General features: G+C 38.9%; 1 pseudogene; it reads right to left on the bottom strand.

Annotated features, from left to right (window-relative positions):
* On the bottom strand, positions 7,488-9,844 carry LOC104770543 (annotated as a pseudogene).

Here is a 10,266-nt window from a genome sequence, read left to right as displayed (position 1 = left end):
TTGTATGGAAAAAGTCTTAATTAATGATCATAACAAAAAATAACAAGATGATGGAAAAGTAGATTGCCTAATCAAATTATAACTTCGGTCAATGGTGTGAATGAAGAATAACAGTGAACCTTCTCCACGTTCTCATGGTTTCGGGTCAGATTATAACACCTTATATCAATATGTCCAGGTTCAGGATAACCAATGTAAACCTTATGATTCACCTTTAATTTGATATCTAATTGTTCGAAAACGACGGTTGAATTCCCCTCGGCAGCGAAGTCCACTGAGAAAGCTGTGTGGCTAGGAGACTTACGTGCGTGAGAAGTATTTAAAACGGCAGCGTGCAAGGAGCCGAGCCTCACGGTAGTTTCGTCGCCTCCGTATAAAATAGAATAGCTACAATATGACCATAGACAGACTAATATATATATGATGACAAAAATGTTTTGGGAACAAATACATACTAGGGTTTATATATATGTAGATGAAATAGGGTTTATATATAGATGAAACTATATATGATACCTGAAGCTAGGGTTTTTGACGAGGAAATCGACGTGCCACGAGGGGGAGGAGGGAGAGACGGCGATGGATTGGATTGAGAATTTGGCGTTGCAGTGACCATTGTCGAGGAAGTGAAAGAGAAATGCCATTACGGCAATGAAGGTGAAGATACCGCCGCAACATGGTGTAAGGCAAACCGTAGTTTCCTTCCAAGTACAATTACGATCACCAGACTTTTGTTAATGTAAAAGCTCTTTGCTTAGATTGCTGGAAAACTCTAATTCATTCATAAGCAAAACATGGCTTATATAGTCTTACAAAACTTGGACCGTAATAATCGATCTCATAATTATCTCTAATTACATGTACAACTAAAATACAGATAATACAAAATCATGTAGATAAAACCAAATCAGAACTTCTTCTATCCTCTCAAATATGTGATAAGCACAATTTGCTCCAACAAACCCTCCCTAAACTAAGCTCGGTGAAACACAGCTTAGCTTATCCGTTGCTGAGCAAATCCCAAGCTGATCCCTCAACCTTTCAAACGTCTCTCTCTTCAAAGGCTTTGTAAAGATATCCGCCACTTGCTCTACTGTGCCACAATGCTCCAATTGTATCTCCCCATCTTTAACCAAGTCACGTAAGAAATGAAAACGAACTCCAATATGCTTGCACCTTCCATGAAAAACCGGATTCTTTGACAGCTTAATTGTTGAGGTGTTGTCACAAAGAATGACAGTGCTACTTCCCTCTACTTCATATCCCAACTCTCTCAAAATTCTTTTGAACCAAATAGCTTGACAGGCACAAGTCGAAGCTGCAACATACTCTGCCTCCGTGGTAGATAACGCGACAATTGGTTGATTCTTTGACAACCATGCTACAGCTGCATTGTCCATAAGGAACACATAGCCTGAGGTACTCTTCCTGCTATCAATGTCTCCTGCGAAATCACTGTCAGTATACACCAACAGCTTCCCGGTTCCACCTCTCTTATACCAAATCCCAAAATCCATTGTCCCCTTTAAGTATCTTAGAACTCTCTTAGCAGCCTGCAAATGTAGTGTCGTCGGTCTTGCCATGTATCGACTTAGTAAACTCACGGCAAACTGCAGGTCTGGCCTTGTTGTTGTGATATACATGAGGCTTCCTATAATCTGCTTGTAGAACGTCTCATCAACTCGCTCACCCTTCTCATCCAAATCAATCTTGCTTCCAGGCACCATAGGATTCAAGACTGCATTACAATTCTCCATCTCAAAACGCTTCAGAATCTCCAACGCATACTTTGACTGAGAAACGTGAATTCCTTGACTTGTCTGCAACACTTCTAACCCCAAAAAATATCTCATTTTTCCAAGATCAGTCATATCAAACTCCTTTTCCATTGACAACTTGAACTCTCTCATCAGTGAGATATCATCTCCAGTGTATATTAAGTCATCCACATATACACTAACAATCAAAAGGTTACCTTGCTTGTTTGTTTTGAGAAACAGAGTCTCCTCATTCTCTGATTTTTCAAAACCCTCCTTGGTGAAGTATTCCTCAATTCTACTGAACCAGGCTCTTGGAGCTTGCTTTAGTCCGTACAAGGCTTTGTGTAATTTGTAGACTTTATCCTCTTCTCCGTCTACTTCATAGCCTTTTGGTTGTTGAATATATACGTCTTCTTCAAGAACCCCGTGAAGAAACGCTGACTTGACATCCAACTGGAAGATGTCCCATCCTTTCTGAGCTGCAGTCGAGATTATTGTTCTAATAGTGTCCATGCGAGCAACAGGTGCATAAACCTCCGTATAGTCGACCCCATGCTCTTGAGAGTATCCTTTCGCCACTAACCGAGCCTTGTATTTGTTCACCTCTCCGAGCTCATTAAGTTTAGTTTTGTATATCCACTTTACTCCAATGCATTTTGCCCCATTTGGTAGATTTGACAGCTCCCATGTATGATTCTTCTCGATGGAGTTTATTTCTGTGTCCATGGCTTCTCTCCACTTAAGACATTTCTGAGCTTGTTCGAAGGTTGACGGATCGAACGAAGCTATTTGAGCCATATTCACTTCATCATCTTCAGTGATATAGTCTCTAAGATATTGTGGAGCTCTTGTAATTCGTTTTCCCTCCCTAACTGCAGCTTGTGGTTCTGTTTGAACCTCTTCTGTAACAATTGCAGGTTCTTCTGCAGTCTCTGTAGGTTCTTCTTCTTCCCCGTCACTGTCATCGTCTCCCCATGGTTGATCATCATCGCTCCATTTCAACTCAGACTCGGTGTAACCTTGATCTTCTTCCCAGCTCCACCCTTTTGTTTCCTCAAATACCACATCTCTACTCACCACAATCTTCTTTGTTGTTGGATTGTAGAGTCGATATCCTTTTGATTCTTCTGAGAAGCCAAACAAAACACACGGGTTGCTCTTGTCATCAAGTTTTCCTCGCTTCTCACTTGGTACATGTGCGTGTGCTAAGCTTCCCCACACCCTGAAATGCTCCACACTTGGTTTAAATCCGCTCCAAGCCTCTTGTGGTGTAACCTCCTTGACAGCTAGAGTAGGGCATCTATTCAAAATATAGAAGGACCAACTAACGGCTTCTGCCCAGAAAATCTTTGGTACCTTCCTCATTGACAACATTGATCTCACCATGTTCATAACTGTGCGATTTTTCCTCTCCGCTACGCCATTCTGTTGTGGAGTATAAGCAGTGGTCAGTTGTCTTCGAATTCCATGTTCTTTGCAGAAATCAGAGAATTCGATTGAGGTGAACTCTCCTCCGCGGTCAGTCCTCAAACACTTGATCTGCTTTCCCGTCTCAGTCTCTACCTTCTTCTTAAACATCTTGAACTGATTAAATGCCTCAGACTTCTCCTTGAGAAAATAAGCCCATGCTTTCCTGCTGTAGTCGTCAATGAAACACAGCACGTATCTTGTTCCATGTGTGGTCATGGGACTGATAGGTCCACATATGTCAGAGTGTACCAACTCAAGAACCTCCTTTGCTCTCCACGAGCTCTTTCTGGGAATAGGATTTCTTGATTGCTTCCCTATTAGACAATCTGTACACGTGAACTTCAGAACATCAAACCTTGGTAGACCTCGCACCATCTCCTTACTTTGTAACATCTTCATTCCAGTATGGCTGAGATGTCCATAACGCTCATGCCAGAGCTTCAGAGTGTCTTCTGCAGTTGTTTGCAGACAGTGTTGTTGACTTGTTTCTCCTTCATGATCGGTTTGATTGAGCAGTAGAAACATCCTGTTTGAGCTCATATTGCTTGTAGCAATGAGACCTTTCTCTTCATGAAATATCTTACAAACTCCTTTTTGTATGATGATTGTCAGATCCTTTTCTTGAAGTTGTCCGAGACTCAACAGGTTGTTCTTGAGTTCAGGAATGTAATAAACATCGCTGATTGTACAGTTCACATTATTAAAGCTCAGCTTCACGACTCCCTTTCCTATGACATCCATCTTCTTATCATTTCCCAGCTTGACAGTATGCTTGAAATTCTCATTCATTGTGTGAAAAGCATCTCGGTCTCCACACATATGATTAGAGCAGCCAGAGTCAAGGAACCAAACTTTCTTTCTTATCTCTTTATTCTTCCCAGAATACGCCATAAATAGCCTATCTGCAACTTCTTGAATCTCATCCTCAACATATTTTCCATCTTCTTCTCCGATATGTACCATTAGGAGCATTTCTTCCTTCTCAACAAAATCAGCNTCATATCAAACTCCTTTTCCATTGACAACTTGAACTCTCTCATCAGTGAGATATCATCTCCAGTGTATATTAAGTCATCCACATATACACTAACAATCAAAAGGTTACCTTGCTCGTTTGTTTTGAGAAACAGAGTCTCCTCATTCTCTGATTTTTGAAAACCCTCCTTGGTGAAATATTCCTCGNAAATCTTTGGTACCTTCCTCATTGACAACATTGATCTCACCATGTTCATAACTGTGCGATTTTTCCTCTCCGCTACGCCATTCTGTTGTGGAGTATAAGCAGTGGTCAGTTGTCTTCGAATTCCATGTTCTTTGCAGAAATCAGAGAATTCGATTGAGGTGAACTCTCCTCCGCGGTCAGTCCTCAAACACTTGATCTGCTTTCCCGTCTCAGTCTCTACCTTCTTCTTAAACATCTTGAACTGATTAAATGCCTCAGACTTCTCCTTGAGAAAATAAGCCCATGCTTTCCTGCTGTAGTCGTCAATGAAACACAGCACGTATCTTGTTCCATGTGTGGTCATGGGACTGATAGGTCCACATATGTCAGAGTGTACCAACTCAAGAACCTCCTTTGCTCTCCACGAGCTCTTTCTGGGAATAGGATTTCTTGATTGCTTCCCTATTAGACAATCTGTACACGTGAACTTCAGAACATCAAACCTTGGTAGACCTCGCACCATCTCCTTACTTTGTAACATCTTCATTCCAGTATGGCTGAGATGTCCATAACGCTCATGCCAGAGCTTCAGAGTGTCTTCTGCAGTTGTTTGCAGACAGTGTTGTTGACTTGTTTCTCCTTCATGATCGGTTTGATTGAGCAGTAGAAACATCCTGTTTGAGCTCATATTGCTTGTAGCAATGAGACCTTTCTCTTCATGAAATATCTTACAAACTCCTTTTTGTATGATGATTGTCAGATCCTTTTCTTGAAGTTGTCGGAGACTCAACAGGTTGTTCTTGAGTTCAGGAATGTAATAAACATCGCTGATTGTACAGTTCACATTATTAAAGCTCAGCTTCACGACTCCCTTTCCTATGACATCCATCTTCTTATCATTTCCCAGCTTGACAGTATGCTTGAAATTCTCATTCATTGTGTGAAAAGCATCTCGGTCTCCACACATATGATTAGAGCAGCCAGAGTCAAGGAACCAAACTTTCTTTCTTATCTCTTCATTCTTCCCAGAATACGCCATAAATAGCCTATCTGCAGCTTCCTGAATCTCATCCTCAACAGATTTTCCATCTTCTTCTCCGATATGTGCCATTAGGAGCATTTCTTCCTTCTCAACAAAATCAGTGTAGTTTGCTTCCTCATCCCACAATGGACACTCATTTCGAAAATGTCCAAGGCGATGGCACTTGTAGCACTCCACTGTGCTTTTGTCTCTGCCACGACCTCTACCTCTGCCTCTTGCACTGAAGCCTCTTCCTCTTGATCCCATTCCTCTGCCACGATTTGAGTCCATGCCCTCACCATGAGTCACCTTCAACACTTGATCTTCAGTCTTCTCAGGTTTTTTGAATTTTTGCTCATGAACAGTGAGAGAACTCTGCAGCTCATCGAGTGAGATGTTCTCGATCTCCTTCGATTCTTCAATGGACACTACCACATACATGAATTTCTCACTGAGTGTTCTGAGAATTTTCTCAACCACCTTAGACTCATTCATCATCTCTCCATTGCTCCTCATCTGATTTGTGACTGCAAGGACTCTCGTGAAATACTCTTTCACGCTCTCAGATTCCTTCATCTCTAGCACTTCAAAGTCTCTTCTCAGCTTCTGCAGCAAGGACTTCTTGACTCGATCATTTCCACCGAACTTCTTTTTCATTGAATTCCAAATGATCTTGGACGTACTCCTGTCCAAGATCTGTTCAAGAGTCACTCTATCGATGGATTGATAGAGGTAGTGCTTCACCTTTTGGTCATTCTTCCTGGCTTCTTCAAGTTGTTGTGTCTGCACCGCCGTGAGATCTGTCGAGGTTGATGATTCCTTGACACCGATCTCGATCGTGTTCCACAAGTCCTTTGATCTGAAGAAGTTCTCCATGACCTCACTCCAATGATCCCAGTGCCCATCGAACTGTGGCAACTTCATTTTTTCTTCTCCCATTTTCACTCTAACAAAGCTCTGATACCAATTTGTTAATGTAAAAGCTCTTTGCTTAGATTGCTGGAAAACTCTAATTCATTCATAAGCAAAACATGGCTTATATAGTCTTACAAAACTTGGACCGTAATAATCGATCTCATAATTATCTCTAACTACATGTACAACTAAAATACAGATAATACAAAATCATGTAGATAAAACCAAATCAGAACTTCTTCTATCCTCTCAAATATGTGATAAGCACAATTTGCTCCAACAACTTTGCCGGCAAAGTCACAATTGGTCGTGACCACCATCCACGACGACGAGCAGAGGCGGAGGTCGATGGCATTGGTTATCCCTTTTCTATTTCGGCACAGACCGTGTAACAACAATTGGTTTGGGAAGCTCTTCTTATTTTCGATATCTCTTTTGTGTGTGTGTGAGTGAGTGTGTTGGTTTGGAGAAGAAAGAAAGATTTTATCTCTTTTTTTAGTTCTTCAAAATTTTGTGTTGATAAAGATTGTTATGATATTTCCGGATACTGTATATATATATANTATATATATATATATATATATATATATATATATATATATATATTTTTAACATACCATTTTATAATCAAGACCGGCCGGATTTTATATACCTTTCGGAGTCAACATAATGAAGGATAAATGTTATGTTATAAAATGGTATCTTTAAAAAAAAATAAAAAATAATGAAGGATATATAGTTCACAAAACTTCAAAGATCTGAAACTAACTTAGTGCGAAGAAGAGGAAAATTATATGTTAGGAGAGGAATATGGACGATTTGATATCATGCACGTTCGTGTCAGAATCTGAATCTCAGTTATTAGAAGATTATATGTGTTATTTGTCTTTCAAAAACATTGGAACAACTATAAGTTATTGAATTAGGAACTCTTGTTGCTTTCTGCTAATTACTGTTTTTATAACTTTTACTAAAAGATGGTTTGGATTTCTCTATTTTCTTTACCATCAAATATGAAAACAGTGTAACCACATGATTATAACTTTGGGAGAAAAAAAAAAATGGGTATAGATCCTGTATAAACCAATACGCTTAATCAAGAACATACCATTACGAACTAATAAAATAAAACAAAAATGAAAAACAAGATCGGAGAGAATCAAGCCAAGTTTTTCTGATATATATAATCACACCGTCTCATATTTCCAAGCAACGATCCCATCACCTCCCCCGCCTGATCCGTCGTGATTTTCACCGGAATAGTTGGACAAGCCGCCAACAAAAAACCGTTCAAGTTGTTAGCATTTGTATTCACCGCAAACATAATCTCAACCTGAGAATCCCAAACCACGTCGCCGATACCTCCCGACATAACCACCTTCTCGAAAACGACTTCCGCTTTGTCTCCGGTGACGAAATAACCCAACGAGGGAGATGATGATTTGGAGACAACTTCGCCGCGTCGGAGCAAACGTGAGTTGAGTGTTTGGATAGAGACTTTACAGCCGGTGGCTGGACTCCTTGCGACGAAACCGATCGTCCAATCAGCGGCTGTAACGTTTGGGTCTACGTTTGAGACGGAAACGGAACTGGCAAAAAGCTCTACGTAACAACTTTTTCTTATGGAAATCAGTGAAAGAAGAAAACAAAAGAGATAAAGAAAGATGAAGAAACCAATCACAGAAAAGTAACAAGTGCAACAACAAATTGGAGTAATGTCCGACGACGAGGAAACGTCTGCTGGTGTGGCTAAAGTCTGGGGATTACATTGGCCAGGTTGGTGAATGAGGCCACAAGATGTACATTGAGGTCTTGCCATTATGGAGGTTTTAACACGCTTTAATGAAAGAAAATAACAAGTTTTATATAAACGTACACTGGAATTATAGTTTTTATCACCTTTTGTTTTATAGTATTGAACCTTTATTTTTTTCTTCAATATATATACTCCATTTATCAATTTCTTAATTTTATTGAAGTTTACAGTTATACTACTAAAATGTTTATCCCACTTAGTACTTTACGTTATTATAAATAAAACTTAAAACAATTTAAAATAAAAATAAGAACTTACAAAAAAAAATTAAAAGGGAGTTTAACAAATGTTTGACTAAGCATTCCGATTGTTTACAGATATATAACAAATGTTTTTGAATATATATATAATATATATATTTCTTATATAGGAGAAACAAACAAACCACAGTTGCGAGAAACGATCCAAAATTATAGGCAAGCTTTACTCGCAATACCTACACAATCAGTTAAGGCTACACATCGGTGAAAAAAGTCATCGCCGCAGGATAGGAACTCTATTAGGAGAGAAAATACACAAATCATCTATATTCCTGGAATTAACTGTTGAATCGCCCTTCTCTTAAATGGATAATTTTTCTAGCAAGATTGGATACTGTATGTTTAATAGAATAATGTAAACAGTAGTATAATTCAATAATTTTTGTTTTGGTTAAATGCGATTATTAAATTATCAAAATAATTATCCAACAGCTTGTTTTAATACACACTTCTCTCTGATGACTATGCAATTAATTGGTATTCAGTATTCTTAAATGAAATCAATTAACATGATTTTAGTATTTTATTTGGGTGAAAATGTAAAGATAAAAAAGCTCAGAAGCAAAAAAGGCCTAATTATTAAAATGATTTCCATACAAAATCTTCAATTTCGTGAAAGAAGACTGACAATGAATCTTCTCAACGTTCTTATGGCTTCGGGTTAGATTATGACACATTATATCAACATAACCAGCGTTATCATAGTCGTCTCCGAAACTCTTATGCTTAGCCCTTAATTTGATATCTAGCTGTTCGGAAACCACGTCGTTTGGGTTACCCTCCGCAATGAAATCCACTGAGAAAGCCGTGTGACTTGGTGACTTACGTTCGTGATAAGTATTTAGAACGGCAGCGCTTAACGAACCGAGACTCACGGCAGTTTCATCGCCTTCGTAGTAGATAGAAAACCTGCAAGACCATGGACAGAAGAAGCCATTGCTTCGAGCATCAGATTCATATGTATGAAAAAAAAAAGTATGGGAAGAAAATTAAATATATAAAAATATTTGTTGGACACGGTGTGAGAATACCTAGAGCTTGGGTTCTTAACGAGAAAATCAACGTGCCATATGGCTGAGGATGGAGAGACGGCGATAGATTGGATGGTGAATTTGGCGTCGCATTGAGCATTGTCGACGAAGTATAACATATATACCATTACAGCGACGATGGTAAATACTGCGCCGAAACATGGTGAAATGCAGACCGTAGTTTCCATGCAAGTGGCTTTACGATCATTTCTTGCCGGCAAAGTCACTATTGGTCGTGACCACCATCTACGAGGAGGAGGAGGAGGACCAGAGAATGGTGGGATTTGATATTCGGTGTTTTGGAAAGCCATTCTGATATCGTTCTCTCTCTTTTTGTTTGGAGAGGAAAGAAAGATTTTGATTGTTAACCTAGTCGTTAGGTATATAGAGACAAGAGGGGGATCATTGGTAAAAGTATGTACAATGATCAGGAACTCTTCTTAGGGGGTGTTATTGGACTGTGGTTTTTAAAGGAGTTTGATGTATTTAAGAATCAGGTGTTATTCAATTGGGTATTTTTAAAAATCCATTAAAATCTAGTGTTATTCAATATCTACTGGATTTTGTGTGATTTTGGATTTCAACGTACTTTGCTTCTAAAAGATGAACAAACACAATACCACACTTTTCTCAATCATTTCCTTTTCTTCTCCTCTCTTCAGATGTATCTCTAGCCTTTGACATATTATTGTTTGATTTTTTTTCTCAATCCTTTTATATAATCACACTTATTCATCAGATATATATTATTTTTGAGAATTTTTTTTTTGTGTTCTTTAACTTCTTTTTCTGGGTTCATGATCTATAACTTTTTTTTTTGGTTTATGATAT

The sequence above is a fragment of the Camelina sativa genome, chromosome 20 (genome assembly GCF_000633955.1).
Source record: "Camelina sativa cultivar DH55 chromosome 20, Cs, whole genome shotgun sequence".
Classification (NCBI taxonomy): Eukaryota; Viridiplantae; Streptophyta; class Magnoliopsida; order Brassicales; family Brassicaceae; genus Camelina; species Camelina sativa.
This window is presented reverse-complemented; position numbering and strand designations above follow the sequence as displayed.